This window comes from Pongo pygmaeus, chromosome 16 (genome assembly GCF_028885625.2).
Source record: "Pongo pygmaeus isolate AG05252 chromosome 16, NHGRI_mPonPyg2-v2.0_pri, whole genome shotgun sequence".
In the NCBI taxonomy this organism is placed as follows: Eukaryota; Metazoa; Chordata; class Mammalia; order Primates; family Hominidae; genus Pongo; species Pongo pygmaeus.
The window spans coordinates 87,344,090-87,360,180 of NC_072389.2; the positions used below are offsets into that span (position 1 = coordinate 87,344,090).

A 16,091-nucleotide genomic window follows, 5' to 3' on the forward strand; every position below is an offset into this window, starting at 1 on the left:
TAATAGGGGAAAGTGGGTGTGGGGTCCTATGGGAACTTCCAGTATTATCTTCACAATTTTTATGTAAATCTAAAACTATTCTAAATAAAAGACTATTTCAAAAATATAATATCAAGCATATAAAAAAATGAACAAAAAACTTTGAGCTGTCTTTCCAAATGTCATCTCCCCTTTTGGGGTTTATGATATTTCTTTTGTACAAAGTACATGTTTACTTTAATGACTCGGAATGTAATAAATAATAACAGCAAAAGTAAGCATTTACTGAGTACCTGCTGTGTGCTGTTTATATCTGTTAACTCTACTAGCACAGCTCTAATATAACCCTGATGATAAAAACAGTTGAGGCAACAAGGAAGGGACAACAAGGGTTCACCCATATCTAGTTTTCCTCTCCTTCCTGGACACATGGGCCATGACTAGTTCTAATGACATGTTAGGCAAAATGAAATGTGTCATGTATAGGCCAAGACAATAACAGCTGATAGAACCCATCCACATGTTTTGTCTCCTTTGGAAGTGAACATGGAAGCCATGAATTGAGATGGTAGAACCACAAGATGGAAGTACGTTGGATTTCTGAGTCACCACCTGGAGGAGAGCTTCCCTGCAATCTGGAATCTGATGTGAACTAGATATTAATCTTGATCATGTTGACTTGAACCTAATTCAGGCCTAAGACATAATATATTCTGCATAATATATGCTGTATAATGATAATATATTTATGCAGTCTTTATTGATATGAGTAGTGGTTTATCTCAGTTTTATAATAAAAATCTCTCAAAGAATATTGACTCCAAGGAATGACAATCACAAAAGGATTACAGCTTTGTTTAACACTTTTTGCAAATCCTTGAAGCTGATCTTTCTTGTTGTTTCTAATCCCAATAGCCAGCCTAAACCTTTTGGTGTAATCTCATGTATTCTGACCTCTGTTATTTCCTGCTGCTTAATGATCTTTCTATAAATTGTATGGGAAATGAAGCAAATGTAATTACAGTGTCTGCCAGCCCTGATGCAGATAAATAGGTGGGAGTCTGGCCAAGTGTCTCCCCAAGCTAGCCTTTGGTGTCTTTCACTCACAGCAGAAAGAAATAGGTCATAAATTACAGCACTGATTTGTTCCAATGATATCATTAGCTCCTGGAAAACAAGGATCATGAAAAACCCATTTCAAATGAACATATGAGTCAATACCAACCAAGCATCTTTTGGAACAGAGCCCTTATAAATTCATACTAGAATTCTGACTCCTAAGTGAATATCTGTGGATCTTCAGAACATAGAAGACTTAGCTCCAGCCCATGCATCAGTCTCTTCAGACCATAGAGTCATAACCAGGCCTATTGAAAGAGCTGGTTACATGAGACAGTCAGAGATTTACCTAGGTGAGAAAATAAAGATTAGATGGTTTGAAGCAGAGTTCTAGCCCTTCCAAATCAGACCTCCAACCCCTTTCTTAATTCTATAGTTTGTAGTTTTCAAAGGAGAAGTTGTAATAAAGAGTAAGTAAACTAACTTCTTTTTTTCTTACGGTTTTTGTTTGATAATATGAGGATAAAAGCAATACCCTTCTTTGACCTATCCCAGGATAAAATGCAGGTGGATAAAAGGTTTTCCGTATTATCTTTAGCCTTGACACAACAAAATAGGAAAAGGAATTTTCCGATCTGGGTTGAATAGATGCAAAGAAGTGTTTTAAGGTACATTTGTAGAGCACACTCAGCACTTGGGGACTGAGGTGCCTCAAGAGAAGCTAGAGACCTAATGTAGGGATATAGAGGCCAGGAGGACACACTGGAACACAGAAGATGACAGCTTTTGAAAGAGCTCAAGATTCTAATTTCTTGAACCAGAAGACAGATTCTCCTCCATGTCCGTTCACACTTTCAGACTTTACTCTGCATTAGCCCTCTGTTCCCCACACCTGCTTCTGGACCCCTGGGTGGTTACACACTCTGACTTCATCAACCCTTATCCTTATTGTAGTGATATGAAATTTAAAATTGGCATCTTCCACAGCCAATTCTGGTCACTATTCTTGTTACTTTAACTGATATGCAATAAAGAATATGCCTGACTTTGTCCCTGGTTCCTGGGAAGTAGCATCAAAACCTTTAGAATTTCTTAAGTGGTAGGAGTGTCTATTATTCATGGTGAACTCCTGGGATCAAACTTGATGGTCTGTGCTAAAGAGATGACTCAGGACAGGAGCTGGCTGCTCCTGCCAGAAAGACCAACCATGTGATTAGAGGGTGGGGCTTTGAGCCAGGTGATATCAGCTCAGTCTCCAGGGAGCCAAGGGGAGCTAGAGATTGAATTCAACTGCAAAGCCAATGATTCCATCAGTCATGATTGTGTAATGATACCTCAATAAAAACTCTGGGCACCAAAGCTCAGTTGAGCTTCACAGGTTGTTAATATTCTGATAATGTCACACATTGATATGCCAGGAAGGTAATGCATCCTTACTCTTTGGGGACAGAACAACAGAAGCTTTGTGTTGAACTCCCCTAGACCTCATTATATGTGTATCTCTTTCCCTTTGGCTGGTTCTGATGTGTATCCTTTTGCTGTAATAAGACTACAACTGCAATTTATAGGACTTTCTTGAGTTCCATGAGTCATTTTAGTGAATTATTAATCCTGAGGGGGTTATGGGAACCACCAAATTTGTAGCAAGCTGGTCAGGGGTAAGAGTGGCCCGTGAGCCTTTGAACTTGTGTCTGATGTCTTTAGTTTGTGTAGTCTTGTGGAAAACTGTGTCCCTAACCTGTAAAGTTTGGCTCAACTTGGTAACTGGTGTCAAAAGTCAGTGAAACTAGGCATAATTAGAACTCATGGACATTCACACCCATTCCACTTCAGTCACATGCTTCCAAGGCCTCACTGAGTTCCTTTTACACATCTATCTTCTCTACTTTTGTTCTTATTCCCTATGATGGCAAAAAGAAATACAACTGGACTCTAAGATGATGGTGACTCATGATGCCTGCTCCCTTCATTGCTGCAGATCTTTGGTTCTTATTATCTCCTTTTACACATCTATCTTCTTTACTTATGAATAATATTCCACTCTCTGATCATACAATGACCTATCCCAGTTATCAAACCATTCCTCTCTTTGCACGTATCCTTTAACCACAATGAGACATTTGAAATGTTAACTTTTTCAAATATCAGCTTTTGTCTTTCTCATTATCTTTCCTGTTCAAACTAAACTCCATAAGTGATCTCTTAAATTAACCTTATACAAGTATTCTTGATCTTCTGTCACTCTTGCCTTTCTGGACACTTGTCACACAAAACCATAATTAAGAATTAATCCTAACATATTCCTGAACCCTTCTCACACCTGATTTGCTGGACATCTGTTTAAAATCATTCAAGTATGCTATATTAATTGATAGTCTTTATTTCAAGTGATAGAAAATCTACCCCATTATCTTAGGCTAAAAACTGTAAAACACTGATGAAAGAAATAAGTCTCAAATATAAATGGAGAAATACACTATGCTTATGGATTTAAGACTCAATGTTGCGAAAATGGCAATTCTTGTTCAAATTCAGGTATTCAACCCGATGTCAATCAGAAGTCTATATTTCTTTTGTATAATGTGACAAGCTAAGTTCGAAATGTGCATGGAAAGGCAAGGCAAAAAATAGCCAAAATCACTTTGAAAATGAAAAACAAAACCAGAGGACTCATCCTATCTGATTTCAAGATTTACTATAAAGTTTATCTAACCAAGACAACGTGATAGACTCTCTATTCAATGGAACCGAACAGAGAGTCTAGAAATAGTATATAGTCAATTGATTTTCAACAAAGGTGCAAAGACAATTCAATAAGGAAAGATTTTTTTTTCCAGCACATTGTGCTAGAAAAATTGGACACTCATATGCAAAAGATAAACCTTGAACTATACCTTACACTATGAAAAAGTATTCAAAATAGATCATAGGCCTAACATAAAGCCTAAAAATTTAATATTGGTAGAAGAAAACAGAAAATCCTTGTGATGTGGGGTTAGGCAAAGATTTCTTAAATACAAACCCAAAAGCATGATCCATAAAATTAAAAATTTGATAAATTAGACTTCATTTAAATTGATAATGTCTGCTCATCGAAGGACATCATTAAGAGAATAAAAAGACAAGGCAGAGTCTAGGAGAAATATTTGCGAAACACATACCTGAGAAAGAACTTGTATCCAGAATACACAGAAAACTCTTAAGACTCAATGATAAGAAAACAATCCACCCAATTAAACATGGGCCAAAACTGTGAATAGTTACTTCACCAAAGAAGGTCTATGAATGGCAAATAAGTACATGAAAAGAAGTTCAATATTATTAGTCACTAAAATCAAACTAAAACAACAATGAGATGACACTATAAATTTATTAGAACAAAGGAAAAAAAACAATTGCAAATGCTGGAGAAGATGCTGAACCACTGGAACTTTCATACAATACTGGTAGGAGTGCAAATAGTACAGCCATGGTAGCATTTGAACAAGACAAAGAGACAGAGATAAAGAAAAATAGAGACAGAATGTGTTGAAGATGGAAAGGAAAGAAAAAAGGCAGAACAGATAGACTATTACTATTCTTCCTTTCTCTACCTTCCTGCCTGCACCAATTCCTAGATCTCACAGAAAGATGCCACCTGGAAAAAATGAACAGGCATATGATACATCCAGACAATCACATACAGCACATGTGAACTTCAGAACAGCCTTATATAGTTGGGCAGGATAGTTCTTGTCCTGTTACAGATATGAAATTCACCAATATATGCAGCATATTTAGTAGACATCTACAGGGTTCTCCATGCGCCCCATAAATTCTACCTGTTCCCTAATTATTCCCTTGGAGGAAAGTCTTTCCTTCAAAGACTCACAATTCTGTAGGAGTTCAGGGACCATCCTGTGTTTCTGGCAGAGCTGAAATGTATCGTGGACCACAGAATGGAGGATGTCCGCATGGTCTGGGTTGGATGGAGGCTTGAGTGAATTCTCACAGCACAGACAAATGTTATTTTCTCTGGACAATTTAAAAACAGTGGTGACCACTTTCTACTTTTGGTTTCCCCATGATGACAAAAAGAAATACAATTGAACTCTAAGATGATGGTGACTCATGATGCCTGCTCCCTTCATTGCTGCAGATCTTTGTTTCTTATTCTCTATTATCTACCTTGTCCCTTCCTTCTATAATCTCCCTAGCTCCTGATATCTAAAGGCAGGACATCTCAACTCTCTATCTTAAACTTAAACCAGTTGCCCATCTTCATGCCATTCAGCTTTTCAATGTAACCGTCAAGTACCTGCAGCCTTTCTCTTCTGGTTCTGCATTGGATGATTGATGTTTCATTGACCTTGTGGAGGCAAGAGGGTACAGGTAAGCAGTAAAGACTCCAGGATACCACTGATGACATTATATGATTCTAAAGAGTGTGTGTGTGTGCACGTGTGTGTTTGTGTAATGTGCACAGCCCTATTTTACTTTTGAAACTCCGAGACCCAGTGATAAGTGAATTGCGCAAGGCCACACTAAGAAGACACTGCTGCCATCTTGGGCTTGAAGAGATTCATCTTGGAATACTGAAGGGAGAATTTCCCCCTCCACCTTTACAATCCCTGATTTGGAAAGATCTTCTCCTGTGATAATTAACTGGTCCCAGGTGTTTTCCTACTCAGCAGCAATGGATAGGTAGGAGGGAAACCTGGTGATAATAATGGCAGCTTTCAGGGAATCCCATCCTGAAGACATTACCTTCAAGACCAGAAAGAAAAGTTATGCTCTTGTCATTTTCCTGCATGTTGGCCCTACTACTCAGCCCTTTACCCCTACCCCATCCTTCCCAACAATGAGGAGGTATTGAGTTACCTTGTTAAAGAGACTGAATGATGCTGCCACCTTTGTCCTATAAGGAACTACTTGGTTTGAATTTCTCCAAGTCTATGCCAAACTCCTGAATGAGTTTGGCCCACCTTTGGTTTATAGTCTTTAGCCAGCCCTGCTCTAACTAGGCTCCTGTCTGCCTGAGAAATGTGTCCCTTTCCAGACACCTGTTTGCCCTCTCCATAGCCCTGGCATGACCTGGGCAATGTGACACCCAGAACATGCCTGGATCTGTACCTTATCACTAACCAAATCCATGTAGGAATACTATTTGAATTCCTTAGCTCAATATCTGAGTCTGAATATGCATAGATTAATATTTCCCAAATCATCTGATTCCATTAGCGATAATTTGAGAAATATCTTGGGACAGCTGGAAAGACTTCAGACCTTTTCCTTAGTCAAACTGCAATGCTTTCAAAAGTTTTCTAGCACAATTTGGCCTGCAAACAAATTTAGTTCATTTCAGTAGGAGGTAACAAAGCTTTCTGTACCTGCCTTCTTCTGGTGTAGTTCTTGTTTGCACTTTATTTCTCTGCAATGTCATGGGGGGAAGCCAGGTAATAAATAGAGACAGATAGTAAACAGACTCCTAAGTATTTAATGGGGTTGGTCGGATTTACGGCTCCAGTGTGGTAACACAGAATTACCCAATTCCTTCAGCTGTTTAGTAAGTTTCACATTATCACACAAATCAAGGGTGACTCTCTTAAAGTCGTGGTGATCATCTGAATGCTTTTCTTCATTAGATGTCAAAGTAAGAGAAAGACAACTATTTTGGAAGGTTCTCAGACGTGAAACACTGGAAGTTATCTGTGAATCTACCTCCCACTCTCTATCACCATACCCAGGAATGTATTTCCTTTGTTATATTGACACTGGCAACTCCCGGATCTGATTGCCTTGATGTAGCTTGGAGCTACGAGAGGTAGAGGTCCTTAGAATCTGTTCTTGCCAGTGGCCCCTTTGCAGAATTAATAAAAAATCTTATGCACAGTAATAGAAAAGCTTTGCTCCCTCTACTTGACTTTTGGGAAAGCTTGGCTCATTGGTAAACATGTAATGTTCTTTATATTAAAACAGAGTTCTGATACTCTCAGAGTTGGGGCAAATTGTTAGTCTTTCACCAAAACTTGAAAGCCTTTCCAAGTTAAGATCCAAGCTCCTGCCTTATAAATATTCTGAATTACAGTCAATTTTGGAATACTCTTGTGGCAGAGAAAGTTAACATGCACCAAATAGTCCAGGCTTGTGTTGAGTTAGAGCCATGCAACTAGTTCCAGCCAATAATATATGTGTGGGAGTGATACATGCCCCTTCTGACAGAAGCAGTGAAAAATTTATGAACAATATTTTAGTTTTCTTTCCTCTACTATGGCAACTTAAGTTGTGTGAACCAGATAATGGAGTTTCAGGATGATAGTTCCTACTCAGCCTGGGTCCCTGAGTGACTGTATGGAATAAAGCTCTGCCGACACTTGTTAGACATGACCATGTGTAACAAATAAGCCTTTGTTAAGCCACTGACCATTTGGAGTAATCTGTTACAACTGCAGAACAGAGCATATCCTGATTAACAGAATTCCTACTTCCAAAATTTCTGCTTCCTTTCCTGGCTGCATAATTTGTCCAAGCTGTCTGTCGTCTACATACTCCTTTACCCTGTTTATGGCTTATACTATTTCATCTGACCTTCATGGTCTATTCTAAATGTCATCTCCTTCCCAAGGATCTCCAGTTTCCAGTTGAATGGGATACCCTCCTCTTCTCTGCTAATAGAGTAGTATACCTCTCTTAAGGCAATCATCTCATTTGCTTCTCTTCCTCATCCATTTAACTCAGAGCTCCTGGAAGGTGAAGACCATGTTTGATTCACCCAAACACCCCAAGGCCCCAGCTAAACATTCTGTGGTAGCTACAGGTGGATATTATTTAGTTTGAATTGAGTTTTCTCCTCTCATGAGGTTAGCAATGCATAGGCCAATGTAGACAGCCCTGTGAAATGATTTTAAATAAGTTATCTGCCTGAAACATAGCAACAGGGAGAGAAGAAAACAAAAAAAAAACCCTTTACATGAGCAAGTGTAATTCTCAGAAAATAAGAGAAATAACATATCAGAAAAGACATAGGAAGCAAAAGTGATGCTTGCTGAAGAACATCAGAATGGGAATTAGGAAACAAACTTCTAGATTTGACTCCTTTGAAAACGAATTCTGTGATCTCTCTGGAACTCAGGCTCTTCATCTTGTACATGGGATCAGAGGGTGGACAACAAATTAATTAAGGTATTTCATTCTGGAATTTTACTTACAGAAACCCCAGGTGCTGAGATGTTTTCCAGGACTAGGATGAAGTCTCCATCTTGTGGCTAAATTAAGTTCTGCAGTCACTCAACATTATGAACATCAAGATCCAAGTCAATTTAGTGGAGCAGCGTAGATTAGGTCAATAGCTTCTGTGAGAAACAGAAACACATCTTCTTAATGCAAATGCAGCAGGACAGGTTCATTCACAGCCATTTGGAAAGGAATTTAAACTTGGACAAGAAACTGTGCAAATATATTTATTCATTTTTTTACTAAAGAGAGGGCCTGGCTTATCTTTTCCAGCCTTGCATTCCTTGGCTTGTGGCCCCTTCCTCCTTCTTCAAAGCCAGCAATGTAGCATCTTGCTTCAGCCCTCACATTGCCTCATTCTTATCTGTCAAATCTCTCTCTGCCTCCCTCTTATAAGGACACCTAGGTGATCCAGATTAATCCCATCTCAAGAATTTTTAATTTAATCACTTTTACCATATAACATCCACAGTTTCCAGGGATTAGGATCTGGATATCTTTGGAGACCATTATTAGTCTACCACTGGGAGAAAGTAAAGGGGGCTGGGGAAAGTGTTTCCAGGAACACAGTGGTCTGTCCAGCGCCCCTTCCACCACTGCCATCATTGGTGAGTTCGTTGGTAGCAGCTGTGAAGTGTGATAGAGACTGACTTTTCTCCAGTTCCAGGAGCTCCAACTGGCAAAAGCTAATGACTGTTATCATCCCCCTGACTTCAGTGATCTGCTCAGAATGGGCACTTGAACAAATTCAGACCAGCTCAGGAGCCTCTACCCTCAACCCCCATAGTTGTGGAAAAAGTTTTCGTATCAGCTATTCTGGAGGTAGCAAAAAGGCAGCCAAAATATTACAGCCCTTTTTGTTTGTTTGTTTGCTTGTAAGCCTTGTGGTTCTATTTGACTTTTTAAATTATGTGCATGAATTACTTGGAGACATTTTTTAAATTGAAGTGGAAAAAATAATTTAATTTAAAAGGGAAAACTAACAAAAGTAATATAATTTCAGAGTATTGATTATTGTCCAGAATATGTTTTATTATTTTGCTAATAAAATTAAATTCACTGTACGTTGTTCCAGAAGTATGTTGACTCTAAGGAAAATGTTTTAAATGGAATATCCTGAGGATATCATTGTGGGGAAGTATTGGATGTCCTTGATCTTTTCTGTTCAGTGTGGATGTTTTCTAGAAGACAGCACATCTTAAAGTTATTTCAGGCTTCTTATGAAGGAAACAGCAAACCCTTTACAAACTATATTTTCCAATTTTCTTGTCTTTTCTTGAAGTACCACTGTACAACTCTTGTTGGAGAGCTACTGTAATTATTTGTGACATGTTTTTCTTTGGCCATTTCTCTATGGCTTCTACTCAGTACAGCCACCTCATAAGAACATGAGATCACCCTCTCTGCACGTGGCTTTTGGAAGTTGCCATAAGTTCATGGGTTCAAAGCCGGGTTCTCTTGGGGCCTGCTTCCACGCAATGGTGGTCAGCTCATCGTCTGCTGTGGTTCATTCCCCCAGCTTTTGACTCGGTCCTGGGTGTGCCTGAAAAAGAACCCTCTTCCCTCATTGCTGTCCTGAAAAACAAAACCCTCTTCTAGTTCTCACTAGAAGAGTGACATATTGTTTTGGGGGAGGAAAGTAGTGTCTCCATGTGTCAACTTGTTTCTCTCCAGGCCCACAGTGCTCCAAGGTAAGGGATGCTTACAAGCTATATGACAATGAATGCACAAATTATTCAAAGTGAAAGGGTTTTAAAGATCAGTGAGTTCAATGTCTCCTCAAATGCGAAAATGCCTGTCAGAAACTCCCTGACACACCATCATCTTGCATCAGATACAGTATTTCCAGTTATAGGAAAGTCATAACTGAAATGCATGGAATCAGATTTTTCAGATTGAGAGGTCTAAGGTAGTATTTCTCAATGTGACGTCAGTGGAACACTTGCAGCAGGGTCACCTGGGATGTTCATTTAGGATTCAGATCCTTGGGCCCTGTCACCTACTGAACCACGCTGTCCAGGGATAAAATCCAAGCATATGCCTAGAAGAAAGACTTATTAACTACACTGAAGATTGAGATTGATTGTGCTAGACTAACTCTCCTATACAATTCTCAAAAAACCTTGACATCTATTTGTTGAATGTTATGGCTTCTCCCTAGAAAAAGACATATGTGTGCCTAAGTTGCCTGCTCCCCCACCCCCGACATTATCATATATTTAATTAGAAAAGTCAACACCATTCACTTTTTAAAGCCAAGGGCCTCCTAGAATTATGTTTTGCAAAATGTGCTATACACATTGCTTATGGTATATCAAGTAGTCCACATATGGTTAGGCAGTTTTGGAGATAAAAATGACGAAACAATCCTATTTATATATGTTTTATAAATCTGAAATGTAATATTATACTTTTTAAATTCCACGGCATTTTTAATGATTATATCATAAAAGTTGTAAATGTGCTCCAGGAACTGTGTTGGTAAATTTGTTTCAGCTGTCATTCAGCTAACAGAGTCTTGTGAAAATTTTCCAATGTCGCTTGTATTCTATTAGTCGTCATTCGTGTTCTTAAATTGCTGCGTGGAAACTAATCTATGGTGACAATAATCAGGGCTTGGGAAGGCTTGCTTGTAAACAGGCTCATGACCCTGGGAACTTTTGGGGATGAAGCAATTATTTTCTTATATTGATTATGTTGGTAGTTCCATGGATATAGCTTGCCAAAACTCATTAAACGATACACTTCGAATGAATGTATTTTATCATGTGTAAGTGATACCTTGGTAAAGTTGATTTTAAAATGTGAAGTGTTGGCCGGGTGCAGTGGCTCATGCCTGTAATCCCAGCACTTTGGGAGACAGGGGGGGGGTGGATCACGAGGTCAAGAGATCGAGACCATCCTGGTCAACATGGTGAAACCTCGTCTCTACTAAAAAAAAAAAATACGAAAATTAGCTGGGCATGGTGGGTGGCCCATGCCTGTAGTCCCAGCTACTTGGGAGGCTGAGGCAGGAGAATCACTTGAACCAGGGAGGCAGAGGTTGCAGTGAGCCGAGATCGCACCACTGCACTCTAGCCTGGGCAACAGAGAGAAACTCCGTCTCAAAACAAACAAACAAACAAACAAAAAACAAAAACAATAAGATGTGAAGTGTTATAATACCAGTTTACAAGAAAGCATATCAAAAATGACTCATTGAAGCAGGTGGTTAGTGATTACAAATTTAATGAATATGCTACAAATCAGAAAAATACACTAGATGTAAATAATAAATAGAGCACCTGTGAAGATAGAGGCTTATCTGTATATGCCGAGAGAAATGAAGATACAAGAGAAATGATGTCACCAGCCGAAATGCTGTCACATTGTTATCTTCATTCTTTTAGAAGAACTAAAGAAATAAAATAATAAGCATCTGAAAATTAGATTTTATTGATAAACATTGATCCATTCACCCACCAGTCCCACTGTGTTCTGTTACAAAGTTCTTCAAAACGGCAATGTGAAATCTTTCAAGGGTTTGTGAAAAATAAGGTATAGCATCTCTTTGGTGAACCAAATGAGTTTTTCTAGAATAAGCTTGGTATTTTTCACCCTAAAGTTGATGTATTTTAGTGTAAAAAATGAAGAGGTAGTAAAGTGTAATGGAGGGTGGGAACCAGGCTCCTCACTGTTGGAGTGGAAAGTTACAGACGAGCAAAGCGGGGAGGCTAGAGTAATCCATGGGTAATTGATTAGAGTGGGAGACATCCGTATAAACTCATATTTAGCTTAATATATAAATAGTACATGAATATTTATAGATGTATGTATACATGGGTTATATAGATATGTGTATACATGTATTTCTCTGTTTTGTCAGCTGAGAGGAACTAGAGGTAATAAATGACACCCAAGTAGTAGCAAGTAAAGTTAGAACTCAGATCCTGGTTTCTAATACCATTCTCCGATAGAAGGAATCAGGACTCCTTGGAGCAATGGATGATTCTAAGGATGGAGGAGAAACATCTTGCAGTGCTGGTAATACGGAAATGCACAGAAAAACCCACACTGATGGGGCTATGCCAAGGGATACAGGAACTGACAGAAAGCTCCCAATGGCCACAGGCAGAACAAGCTGTGCAACAAAATAAACAAGGTAGTATTGAATTATAACCCAATATGTAAAATAAATATCCATTGGTCTACACTGATATAAATAAATGATTATATAAATAAATAAATGGAGAAGAATAGCCAAATCTCCAGTGCAGAAGAATTTCAAATAACTTACGCATATACTGTGAGGGTTAATTTTGTGTGCTAACTTGGAGGAAGTTTTCAGATGAGATTAGCATTTAAATGGGTGCACTTTGAGTAAAGCAGATTGTCCTCCATTATATGGGTGGGTCTCATCCAATCAGTTGAACCATGAATCAAACCAAGACTGCCCTCCCCAAGCAGGAAGGAATTCTTCAGTGGACTGCCTTTGGACTTCATCTATATTCTTGGCTTACCTGAGTCTTGAGCCTGTTGACCCACATTGCAGATTTTTGACTTACTGGCCTCCAGAATTGCATGAGCCAATTCCTTATAATAAATCCTTCTCTCTACATATACAAACACATACATCCTATTGGTTCCGATTCTCTATAGAACCCTGACTAATACAGATAATTTGCACTCAGGAAAAGTAAGCATGATTCACATTCCTTACGTATGGGCTGCATATAGTGACTTCCTTCCAAAGAGTACAGTGTGGAAAATGGAGGGAGAAGAGTAACTTTACAGTGGAGAAGATTGGCAAACTACCTCAGCCAGGTGACCAAGGTCAACATCAACAATGACCAGTCATGTTGATGGTATGTATCCTTGATATCATGAAAATGGCACTGTACCTGTGATCCTCCTCCCCTACCCCATAATCCCAGTCTAATGAGAAAAACATTAGACAAATCCAAATTGATGAATATTCTGCAAAAATACCTGACCAACACTCCTCAAAAGTGTCAATCAAAACCAAGGAAACTCGGAGACTTTCAAGGCCAAGAGGAGTCGAAGGAAACAGGACAACTAAATGTAGTATGGTATCCTGAATAAGATCTTGGGAGAGAAAAAGGACATTAGGTACAAACTAAAGCAATCTAAATGAAGTATGGACTTTGGTTAATGACAGTGTATCTATATTGGTTCATTAATTGTGACAAATATACCACATTAATATAAGATGTTACTAACAGAGGAAACTGTGTGGGATACACAGGATCTCTCCGTACTAGTTCCTTAATTTTTCTGTAAATGTAAATCTACTCAAAAATAAAAAGTTTGTTTAAAAAAAAGAAAAAGGAGGAGGAGGAGGATGAAAAGATGGAAAAAATAAACTAGGGAGGCACCTTTTAGAGTTACACTTCTCACAGCAAAAAGAACTACAAGTTATTCCACTACCAGGAAGCTTGCAGGGTTAGCCACAAAACCAATGATAAGTATGGTACCTGGGAAAATAATCAATTAATCTTTGCAATTCTAGTCAGATCATACTATTGGACACCACATCATAGCAATGGCACATGATAGATTACAACAAATGCTATTGTTTAAAAATTATCCAAAATGTAGAAATAAAGCAAAAGAAGATCGCTCGTGCTTTCAATATCATATACCAGACCAGCATCTATCAGGCCCACCAAGCATTATTTCATTTTTTAAAAGATGGACTCTTGTTGATTAACTATTTTCTGTTAATTAAAGCCAAGACTCTGAAGTCACATGTTAACTTGTAGATTTTTGTCTAATGGAGATGCAAAACATTAACTAGTTATATCTCTGACTTAGCAAATTTATTTTGGTATTCCTTTCCTAATAGACTGTGTAATCTTTTTTTCTCTAATTTTTCTTTCAATCATTCTGTGCACGTTGCTGATTTCCTCATAAATAAATCAACAGCTCATTGACACACATTTGCTTTATATTTGTATGAGTGTAATGTTTTTAACTTTTTTTTAAAAAAAATTATGCTTTTATCATGCATGTTCAAGGAGCTATTTTGTGTTGCAATTAGATGACATAGATCACTGGTATTTGATCATGCATGTTTGCAGTACATATATGAGAAGAAGCTCTTGGTGGCTTCTGTTTATCAAAGCAGTTCTTTAATCAAAGTTTTTAAAACCAAAAACTGAAACTAAGACCTAAAGTTTCTTTAAACTAGAAAACCTAGATATGTCATGAAGATAGCCACTGCTACTCAAATACAACTCGTACTTGGAAGCCAATCCATACATTGCCTTTCTCTTAAAAAGCACTAATTTACCAAATATAGAGCTCCTGACCTTGATTCAGTGTTCACAAAAATTGTAAAAATTTTAAATATAATCAAATCATGCCTACAGAGGATATGTATTTTTAGCAAATTGCACCAAGAAATTGGCAGCAAGGACAAGATTCTGCTTTTCCCTGTTGAACCATCCTGGCTGCCAAAAGAAAAGGTTTTTGAAACAAAGAAAGAGCTTTAAAAAGTTTTTATGACACCCGTGATACCAGTGTGACAAAATGTGCACAGGACTTTTTCTGTCCTCTGACAATTTTAGAATGAAGTCCGTTAGCTGAAAACAGAAAACGTGAAGTGTTATCAGATTCCAAAAAGAGCTGCCCAGGAGATGCCAAGAGATGGAAGAATTTGCCTGGATCCCATCAACTCACCACAGTCCTTCCTATATGTAAGAACAGGAACCAGAAAGAGAAGGGACCCTTCAGAGTCAGAGCCCAGGGCTACGGTTTTTTACTCTCCACCGCTGCCCAGGCTAAGAGTTACCTTCAGAGTTGGGCCCTCAGTCATGCCTGCGCAAGTGTGGGTGGCGGGACCTCAATCCCCGGCTAGACAGCTGCATAGGCAGCGAACTTGCTTCTGTCTGCCCTGTGTGTCTGTCTAAGCAAGAGAAAAGAGAGGAAAGAGACAAGAGGCTAGATGCAGGATAGGCAGGAGCTGTCGGGGAGCCTCCTGCTCTCCGTATCTCACGTGGCAGGGTGAGCAGGACAAGCAGACACCGTGGGAGGGTGCCAGGCTTGGTACCTTACTAAAGAAGGCTGTGGGCTGACCACAGAGTGCAAGGAGGGGGGCATCCCTTTGGGGGCAGGGGCTTACCTAGGGGTGAAGCTGGAGTGACTCTGCCAAGTAAAGATAATGTGCGTGGGGAAGCCGCCTATAGAGTCTCCTAAGGAACACACCCGTGTCTCCAAAATAGCCAGCCTCCTATACAGAGCGCGTCTGCCGAGAGAGAATGACATTACACCAGTCAAACAAAACACCTTTGCCCCTCTTCTGTAATTCCTTCTCTCCTTGTCCAAAGATGGAAGCAAAAAGGAGAAGGGAAGGCGGGCATGAGAGAGCATAGATTACACTCAAGTCTCACCTGCTGCCTGGCTGGTTCTGGGGAGCAAGAGAGGGGAGATACGAGGTTGAGTGAGTGATTGAACCTTAAAATGAACCGGACCACAGTGTGCTTTTAAATATTGCTTGAGTAACTGAAAGTAAGCAAAAAGCTATGGGATTTGCCTAAAGCATCTTTAAGTGATGGAAAAGAGAGATGCAGCTAATCAAGTTTGAAAGCAAAGAGGAGAGAAAAACACCATTTTGTGTTGTGGCTTATTTAGTTTAGAAGGTTCAATAAATTCAGTTACACCCATTTTGGAGTGTATTTCAGGAAACAGTCTATATCTTAAGTAGCTTGAATTTATCACTTAAGGATCATAATTTTTAATGTTAAGAATGTGATATTAGGATTTATTAAGATTCAGTTATAGGACAAACAGTTCGATTTTCAAGAGCTTCATTTTCTCCAGGCAATGATTTACTTTTCTCA

General features: G+C 38.9%; 1 long non-coding RNA gene across 1 annotated transcript in view; it reads left to right on the forward strand.

Annotated features, from left to right (window-relative positions):
* LOC129014135 (uncharacterized) overlaps positions 1 to 16,091 on the forward strand; it is an 85,503-nt gene that overhangs the window by 67,239 nt on the left and 2,173 nt on the right. The gene's annotated exons all lie outside the window — the stretch shown is intronic.